The sequence below is a fragment of the Carlito syrichta genome, unplaced genomic scaffold, assembly GCF_000164805.1.
Source record: "Carlito syrichta isolate Samal-C Ts95f unplaced genomic scaffold, Tarsius_syrichta-2.0.1 Scaffold309472, whole genome shotgun sequence".
Classification (NCBI taxonomy): domain Eukaryota; kingdom Metazoa; phylum Chordata; class Mammalia; order Primates; family Tarsiidae; genus Carlito; species Carlito syrichta.
Window position 1 is genome coordinate 633,143 of NW_007253568.1, and position 9,141 is coordinate 642,283.

Genomic DNA, 9,141 nt, shown 5'->3' on the forward strand with positions numbered 1-9,141 from the left:
TGGAGTTCAATTTATCTACTTGATATTTGGCTGCTTGTGACCTAGGTGTCATATAGAAGAAACCACTGCCTGATCAAAGGTCATGAAGACTTATGCTATGAGTCTCAGAGTTTTATATCATAAGAGTTATTTAAACCTGCATTTAGGTCTCTGATTCATTTTGAGATCAGAGACTGTCTATAGATGGTGTGAATTCAATTTGGGGCATCCAGTTGTCCAAACAACATTTGTTGAAATGACTATTCTTTCCTGATTGAATTGTCTTGGCACCTGTTTGAAAATCAGTTTCCCATAAATGTAGGTTTATTTCTGGACTTCCATTGATCTATATGTCTATCCTTATGCCAGTACCACACTAATTGAGTACCGTAGGTTTGAAGTAAGTTTTGAAATTAAGAAGCATAAACCCTCTAACTTTGTTTTCTCAAGACTGTTTTAGCTATTTTGGGTACCTTGCATTTTCTATATGAATTTTAGAAATGGAATATATATTTCTGCCCCCCAAAAAAGGCAGCTGAGTTTTTTTTTAAACATAGGGATTGCACTGAATCTGTAAGTAAATTTAAGAAGTAGTGCCACCTTAACAAAATTGTCTTCAAATTCATTAACGTGAAATGCCCATTTATGTCAGCCTCCTTTAATTTCTTCCAATAATGTTTGGGATTCTTATAGTATAAATTTTTGCAATTCTTTTGAAATTTTATGAAATTGTTTTATTTTTGAATTGTCCATTGCTAGTGTATAGAAATACAATCGATTTTTGTATATTGATCTTATATGCTGTAATCTTGCTGAACTTTAATAGTTCTAACAGGTTCTTTGTGAAGTCCTTAGGAATTTTTATATATAAGATCACATCATCTGTGCATATAGATCATTTTTACTTCTTTCTTCCCAATATGAATGGTTTTTATCTGTTTGTTCTTGCCTAACTGCCTTGGCTAGAGTTTTCAGTGAATAAAGTGGTAAGAATGGATAATCTTGTCTTGTTCCTGATCTTATAGGGAAAGCCTTCCATCTTTTGTCATCATTAAGTATAGTGTTAGTTGTAGGTTATTTCATAGATGCCTCTATCAGGTTGAAGAAATTCCCTTTCTACTGCTACTTTGTTGATTGTCTTTATCATAAAAGGGGTTGGATTTTGTCAACTGCTTTTAATGCTTCTACTTTATTCTGCTACATTTTATTATGTTGAACCAACTGTACATGTCTGAAATAAATCCCAATTGATCATAGTGTATAATCCTTTTCATGTTGTTAGATTTGTTTGCTAGTATTTTGTTGAGGATTTTTTTCATATGTATTTATAACAGATATTAGTCTGTATTTTTTTTCTTGTGATATTTTTGTCTGATTTTGGTATTAGGGCAATGATGGCCTTAAAGAATTAGAAACTGTTCCAAAGAAATGTTCCTTCCCCCTCTATTTTCTGAAAAAAGTTTGTTGTAAATAACACATTTATGCTGACTTTTAAATTTACCTATATATTTACAATACTACTCATTCATATTATTTTTCATGAGATTTGAGTTTTACTGTCTAGTGTCTTTTTATTTCAGATAGAAGGACTTCCTTTAATATTTCTTGTAGGGCAGTTTTGCTGGAGACAAATTATTTTGGTGATATAAAATAGTTTGGTTTTTGTTTATCACAGAATGTCTTAAATACTCCATTCTTAGAGCATAATTTTGTTGAACAAAGAATTACTGACAGTCCTTTTCTTTTAGCATTTCAACTATGTCATTCATCCTGCCTTTTGGAGTCCATGGTTTCTGATGGGAAATCAGCTGTTATTCTTATTAAGGATTCCCTGTATGTAATGATTCACTTCTCTGTGCTTTCCAAATGTTATTTTTGTCTGTCTTTTAACAGTTTCATGATGTATCTAGGAATAAATGTTTTTGAGTTTATCTACTTAGAGTTCACTGAGCTCCAAATATGTGTAGGTTAATGTTTTTTATCAAATTTGGGAAGTCTTCTGCCATTATTTCTTCAAATATTCATTTTTCCCTCAGCTCTTTCTCTTTCCTTTCCTCCTGGTGCTGTCATTATGCATGTTAGTATGCTTAATGGTACCCCACAGATCTTTGAGGATCTGTTCATTTTTCTTCATTTTGTTTTTCTTTCTGTTCTTCTGTCTGGGTAAACTGAATTGACCTGTCTTTAAGTTTGTTGATTCTTCTGCCAGCTCAAATCTGGTATTAAGCCCCTCTAGTGCAGTTTTCATTTGAGTTATTGCACTTTTTAACTCCAAAATTTCCATTCGATTCTTTTTAATATTTTTTTAATTTCTTTATAGATATATTCTATTTGGTGAGACAACATCCTCATACTTTCTCTAAGTTCTTTAGACATGGTACCCTTTAGTTCTCTGAACATATTTAAAGTAATTGTTTTGAAGTCTTTATCTAGAATGTCTAATTCCTAGTATTCCTCAGAGATGGTCTCTTTTTACTGTTTTCTCCCTATGTGTGAACCATACTTTGTTTCTTTGCATGTCTCATGCTTTGCTGTTGTTAAAAACTGAAAATTTAAAGTAGTTTGGGTGCATCGAATGGCAATAACAGTGGTCCACGGCAGGTGGGCAAGAGGGGAGTCCAAGCAGTGTTCGGCGTGGGAGCCAGAGGACCACCACGGTAAAGAAGTATAAAGGCCACGTTGTAATTGACTTGGACATGGAGGACAGTGGCAGTGATGAGAACCTAGATCAGGAGCTCTTGCCCCTGGCAAAGTGGAACAGCACAGTGACTCTGAGGCGACGGAGCCACCTGTAAATCAGCCTGTGGCCTTGTCAGACTCTGAGACGTCTGACAGTGATGATGAGTGGGTATTTTGGAGCAACAAAAATAAGAAGAAAGGAAAAGTCAGAAAAATAGAGAAGAAAGGAGCTATGAAGAAACAGGGCAACAAAACTGCCTCCTTAGGCAGTTCAGACAAAGACAGCTCAGAGGAAAGCTCAGCCCACAAGGAAGGTGAGCAGAGCGCCTGGCTCTGGGATGAACTCCCACTCTTGTTAGGTGAAAGACACAGGCAGAAGTGGAGAGGAGCTGTGCCTGTGTTACAGCATTACCTCTGGCTTTAGAGCAGTGGTCCTTCACTTGTTCAGTGGTAATGGATCTTTTGAGAATGTGAATGGAGCAAGAACAATGCGTGTGATTCTGAGCGGTTGATAAGACCCCTGAGACCCATCCATGGAACCCATGAAGATTCCCTTCATTAATCTCCACTTTTCCCTGAGTGCCTTCTCCTCCCTTTTTCTTAATTATGCAAGGTCTGACTGCTGAGGGAAATCCTTACATCAGACACAAAACTGGTTTTGCTATATTGCCTGGGCTGTTTCAAACTCCTGGCCTCAAGGAATCCTCTCACTTCAGCTTCCAAAGTGCTGGGATTAGAGGTGTGAACCACCACACCCAGCCAATCTAAAAAATAATAATGTTTACATACAAACTGGTTTGTATAAAATTGGCCTAACCTGGTTTTAAGTACATGCCTGTGAATATTAGCTCAAATTGAGTCAAACACAGTTCCTGTTAAATTGCTGATTTAACTCAATATTTATTTATTTGTAATATATTATTTTTCCAGTGTCATTAGGAATTTACAAGTCATTTTAATGACTCATTAAAATATTGGTTTTTGAAACACTAATAAATGTAGAAAAATTATAGCTAACTGGGCATGGTGGCATGTGCCTATAGTTCCAGCCACTTGGAAGGCTGAGGCAGAAAGATTGCCTGAGCCCAGCAGGTCGAGGTTGTGGTGGCCATAGTGTGCTACTGAACTCCAGCCTGGGCAACAGAGGGAGACTCCAACTCAAAAAATAAAAAATAAATAAATAAAAATAAATTTTAGAAAATTATAGCATTAGAAAAATCACTATTTTTCAACCATCATAGTAAAAATTGATTTATTCAGGAATCACCAATGATTGTTAAAAACCACTGCAGAAAACAAGATGCTTATATAGTCTAGACATTTCCCTATATATACTGACTACAAAGGGGAAAAGGTGCCTTTGCAAAGGAAAAATCTGGTAAATACCACTTTAACCAAGTAACACAGCATTATTAGTAATGGGTCAGACAGGTGTCAGGGATTCTCGATTTGATACATTGAGAAGGACACAATCATTTATGGAGGATCCTTGTAGAAAATCTGAACTGTTTCTTGACAAAACAAATCAACCAAATAAAATTGGGGTACATTTGATAAGTGTTGCTATTTAAGCTTAAATTAACTAAAAATTAATGTTCAAAATTTAGTTTTTCAGTTGTACCAGCCACATCACATTGGCTCAGTAGCCACATATGGTGGCTACTATTCAGATAGAGAATATTTTTATCACCACCTCACAGAATTCTATTAGACAATGTTTTGGGCTTATACTCTTCAAAAATTAATGATGTGAAAGACAAAGTCTGGTCTTGATTAAAGGATACTAGAGAGACATGGCAGCCAGATGCGTGTGATTCTACATTGGATCCTACTTGTTTGAAAATGGCTGTAAAGGACAGTCGTGTAATTGTTGGTGAAATTTGATTATGGACTGAATGTTGACTATTGAATAATAGTATTTTATCAAAGTTAATTTCCTAAAATAAATAAATAAAGTAGCATAATGTGGCAGCTCTAAAACACATTCTCTTCACACCCTGGGGCTTATTTTGTTGCTGCTTGTTGTTGCCGCTTATTTAGTCACTTTCCTGAAGTAATTAATTCTGTAAAGTATAATCTGAAGTATGGCACTGAAATCTCTGCTTGGTTAAATTAGTTGTAACCTAATAATTGATCAGAGGTTTCCTTAGATGCCTTAAACTAACCAGTGTCCCAGCCTTTGCTGCCTTTGGGGAAGGAGGTCTGCCTGCATGCTGGGGCACATCTTGAACACTCAGGCATGCAGCTTAAAACTCTACTTTAACCTTTAATTTCTGCCTACACAGAGCTTCAAAGTCTGACAAAGATAAGGATTTAGTGTCTTCTCAGGTCTTCCCCTGTGTTACCTGTTGCTGCTGTAACAAACTTAACCACAAATTAGTTTGCCATAAACTTAGTGGCTTAAACACCACAAATTCTCGGACAGCTCTGGAAGTCAAGTCTAAAATAAAGGTGTGAACATGGAGGGCATTATGCTAAGTGCAATAAGCCAGGCAAAGAAATACAAACACCACATGATCTCACTTATACTGTATGGAGAATCCAGCACAGAGTAGAAGAACGGTTACCAGAGACTGGCTGGGAGAGGGGAGGGAGGAAATGGGGAGCTGTTGATCAAACTATACAAAGTTTCAGAAAGACAGGAATAAGTTTTTGAAATCTATCACACAGCAGGTTGACTACAATCAATAATAATGTATTGCATATTTCAAAATAACTGACAGAGTACATTTCAAATGTCTCACCACAAAAAAATGACAAGTGAAGTGATGGACATATTAATTAGCTTAATTTAATCATTCTACATGATATATATATAGCAAAACATCACACTGTACCCTATAAATGTATATAATTATGTCGATTAAAAATAGTATTAATTTTAAAAATAACATCAAAGTGTTAGTAGGACTGCATTCCTTCTGGAGGCTTCAGGGGAGAATCCGTTTCCTTACCTCTTTTCAGCTTCTAGAGGCTCTCTCCATTTCTTGGCTAATGATCCCTTCCTTACATCACTCCATCCTCTTGCTTCCATCACCATATCTCCTAATACTGACTCTGATGCTACTGCCTCCCTTTTATAAGGACCTTTGTGATCACAATGGGTACACTCATATAACTCCAGAAAAATTGCTCCATTTTAAGATCCTTAATTTAATCACATCTGTAAAGCCCCTTTTTACCATGTAAGGTTACATAGTCACAAGTGACTGTAGTTATTACCAGAAGGTTATTCCAGGCAGCCAAGGGTCATAAAATTCAGATCACCAGAATGAAGTTCATTAGAAACAAAGCAGAAGACAATCCTATCCTGGTACCAAACCAGCATCGTACTCGTGTAATGCTGTTAGACATACTTCAGAAAAGTCATAATTCAATAACTAAAATGATCAAGAGAACAGAAGCGGGGACAAGAAAGAAACATTTGAGAGGAGGGCAAAGAGATTTGTGGTCTTCAGTCTTTGAAAGGCAATGTCTAAGAGGGATTATGAACAAACAATATACAATTATTAAAAAACATAGGTGGGGTACATTTTAACTTTTCATAATGGATGAGAAATGTATGAGATTTCACACCAAAAGGAGACTGTAGAATAAAATACAACATAAAACTTCAGCAATAATTACTCCAAAACAACTTAAGGGAATTGTTATGCACTAAACTGTGTTCCCCAAAAATTCTGATGTTAAAGCCCTAATCCCCAAAGTGACTGTATTTGGAGATAGAACATTTAGGGGAGTTAAGGTTAAATGAGGTCATAAAATGAGGCCCTAATATAATAGGACTGGTGTCCCTATAAGAGAAAGAAACATCAGAGATCACTTTCTCCTCATGCACACAGAAGAAAGGCCATGTAAGAACACAGTGAGAAGGTGGCTGTCAATAAGCCAGGAAGAGGGGCCTCACCAGAAAACAACCCTAAGGGCACCTTGAGCTTGGGCCTTCTAACCTCTAGAACTGTGAGAAAATAAATTTGTTGTATTAGTCACCAAATCTGTGGTACTTTGTTATGAAAGCCCTAGTTGACATGGACTTTAGATTTTTTTTTTGGTGGACGTTTCTAATATAAGATTGTCATCAGCAAAATTATCTTTCTCAAAAAAAGATTGGTTTCAGTGTTAGTTAGCAGCAATATTCATTCATTTAATCAGATGACAAAGTTCAGTATTAGGCTGTGGAATCTGTGTGTATAGGTGTGTGTGTGGTAAACTGGGGTGAGTACAAAGATGGATAACACATAAACTCCTCAAAATTATCATAATATAGCATAGCAGTGATTCTAATTTTTTTAATTTTTTTATTTTTTGAGTTGAAGTCTCACTCTGTTGCCCAGGCTGGAGTGCAGTGGCCGCTCCCGGCCACCGCAGCCTCAACCTGCTGGGCTCCGGGGATCCTTCCGCTCAGCCTTCCAAGTAGCTGGAACTACAGGCATGCACTACCAAGGCCGGCTAATTTTTTGATTTATTGTAGAGATGAGGTCTTGCCAAGTTGCCCAGGCGGGTCTCGAAGCCACAGGCTCAGGCAATCCACTCACCTCGGCCTCCCAAAGCGCAGGACTACAGGCTGAGCCACCGTGCTCGGCCGATTCTAATTTTTTTAAGCATAAACACATTTGAGAAATTCTACCTCTTCATTGTTGTGATTCTCAGCTATCAGGCTCTGCCTTCTCTATTAAAATAGTGAGAGGAAGCTGGGCTTGGTGACATTTTGGACTGCATAATTCTTTGCTGTAGGAGACTGCCTCTGGCCTCTAATATTAGATGCTAGCAGGACCTCAACACTCCCTCAGCTCTCATTGTGACAACCAAAAATGCCTCCAGACACTGCTGAGCATCCTTTGGAGGAGTGATAGAATGTTTGAAACAGCTCCACAGGTGATTCTGATCCAACCCTTGGGAAGGCAAAAACCGTTTCTAAGAATCACTGTAATGAAGTGATAAAAGTGTGCACCGATAATAATATTTGGCAACTTGTAAAAAGAAATGCACATCAGGAATAAAACATGGCTACAGAATTGAGAGAGCAAATCCTGGAGAAAGCCAGCAAGATGGCTAAATCACTGGGGTCACACATTTTTTTAAACACAATATCTAAAAAATACTCTGTATTACGTATATATATATATATTTTTTTGAGTTGGAGTCTCACTCTGTTGCCCAGACTGGAGTGCAGTGGCCGCTCCCGGCCACCGCAGCCTCGACCTGCTGGGCTCCAGCGATCCTTCCTCCTCAGCCTTCCAAGTAGCTGGAATTACAGGCATGCGCTACCACGCCCGGCTGATTTTTTGATTTTTTGTAGAGATGAGGTCTCGCTGCCCAGGCGGGTCTCCAACCCGCGGGCTCAGGCAATCCACTCACCTCAGCCTCCCAAAGGCGCGGGATTACAGGCTGAGCCACCGAGCCCGGCTTCTGTATTACGTATCTTAATATGTTTTGTAATTTTTTCCTGAGGTCCTTGGGCCAGAGTTACAGTAATAGAGAGAATTACAGAGAATGCATGAGAAAACTTGCCTGAGGTGAAATTTCCTGAACACGTACAAGTTAAAGACACTATTCCCTTAGAGAAGGGAAAAGGTAGAACATGTCCTTAGCTCACAAGAGCCTCCCTTCAGATTTGAACTGATCCACAAATACCTAGTGAGTGCCTGCTATGCTCTAGGCACTATACAACAGGCACAGGTCTTGCAGCTGGGAATACAACAGCGAATAACACTTCCAAGAATTTCTGCCCTCATGGAGTTTACAATCTCGTAGGGGCGGGAGGCAGGTGAGGAGAAAGACAATGAAACACAGAAACAGGTAATGTAACCTATTAATGATAAGCGCTCTGAAGAAAAATAAAACCGGAAGGTGTGCTGAGTAAGAGGATTCCGCCTAGGGAGATCAAGGGACAGCTCACTGAGCTGATGGCACCTGAACAAAGATATCGAGCCCTCACTGCGGAGAAAGGGGTTCTAAGCCGATCTTTGGAAACACCTCTGCCTCAGACCATTCGGTATTTTATTCCTCCTTGTGCGCCCAGCGGCGGTACAGTAATCGAGCTGCCACCTGTCACAGGGCACCGAGTCCCTCTCCACCCAAGTGCGGTGCCAAGGGCTCTCCGGACGTCACGTCCAGGGCTCGGCAGGGTGCACGTTACTAGTCTCAATTTTTAGAGAAGACACGGAGTCGCCTACGACACGGCCAGGAAGCGGCAGAGCCAGGGTTTCCACCGGGTCTCGCTCGACTCCAAAGCCACAAGGAGGCGGCTCGGTGAAAGCTGTTAAACGCACAAGCCAACAAAGAGCAACGCCAGGCGCGTGCCAGGCCCCAGCAGGGGAGGCTGGCGCCGCGCCTCCCGCCTCCCGCCTCCCGCCTCCCGCCTCCCGGGTGGCGCGGCGGAGGACACCTGTTCCGCGAGGGCCGGGGGCCCGTCCCGCCTCCAGGGCCTGCAGCTCCCGGGTCCCCTGTCCTCGATTTACCTGTTGCGGCGCAGCTGGCGTC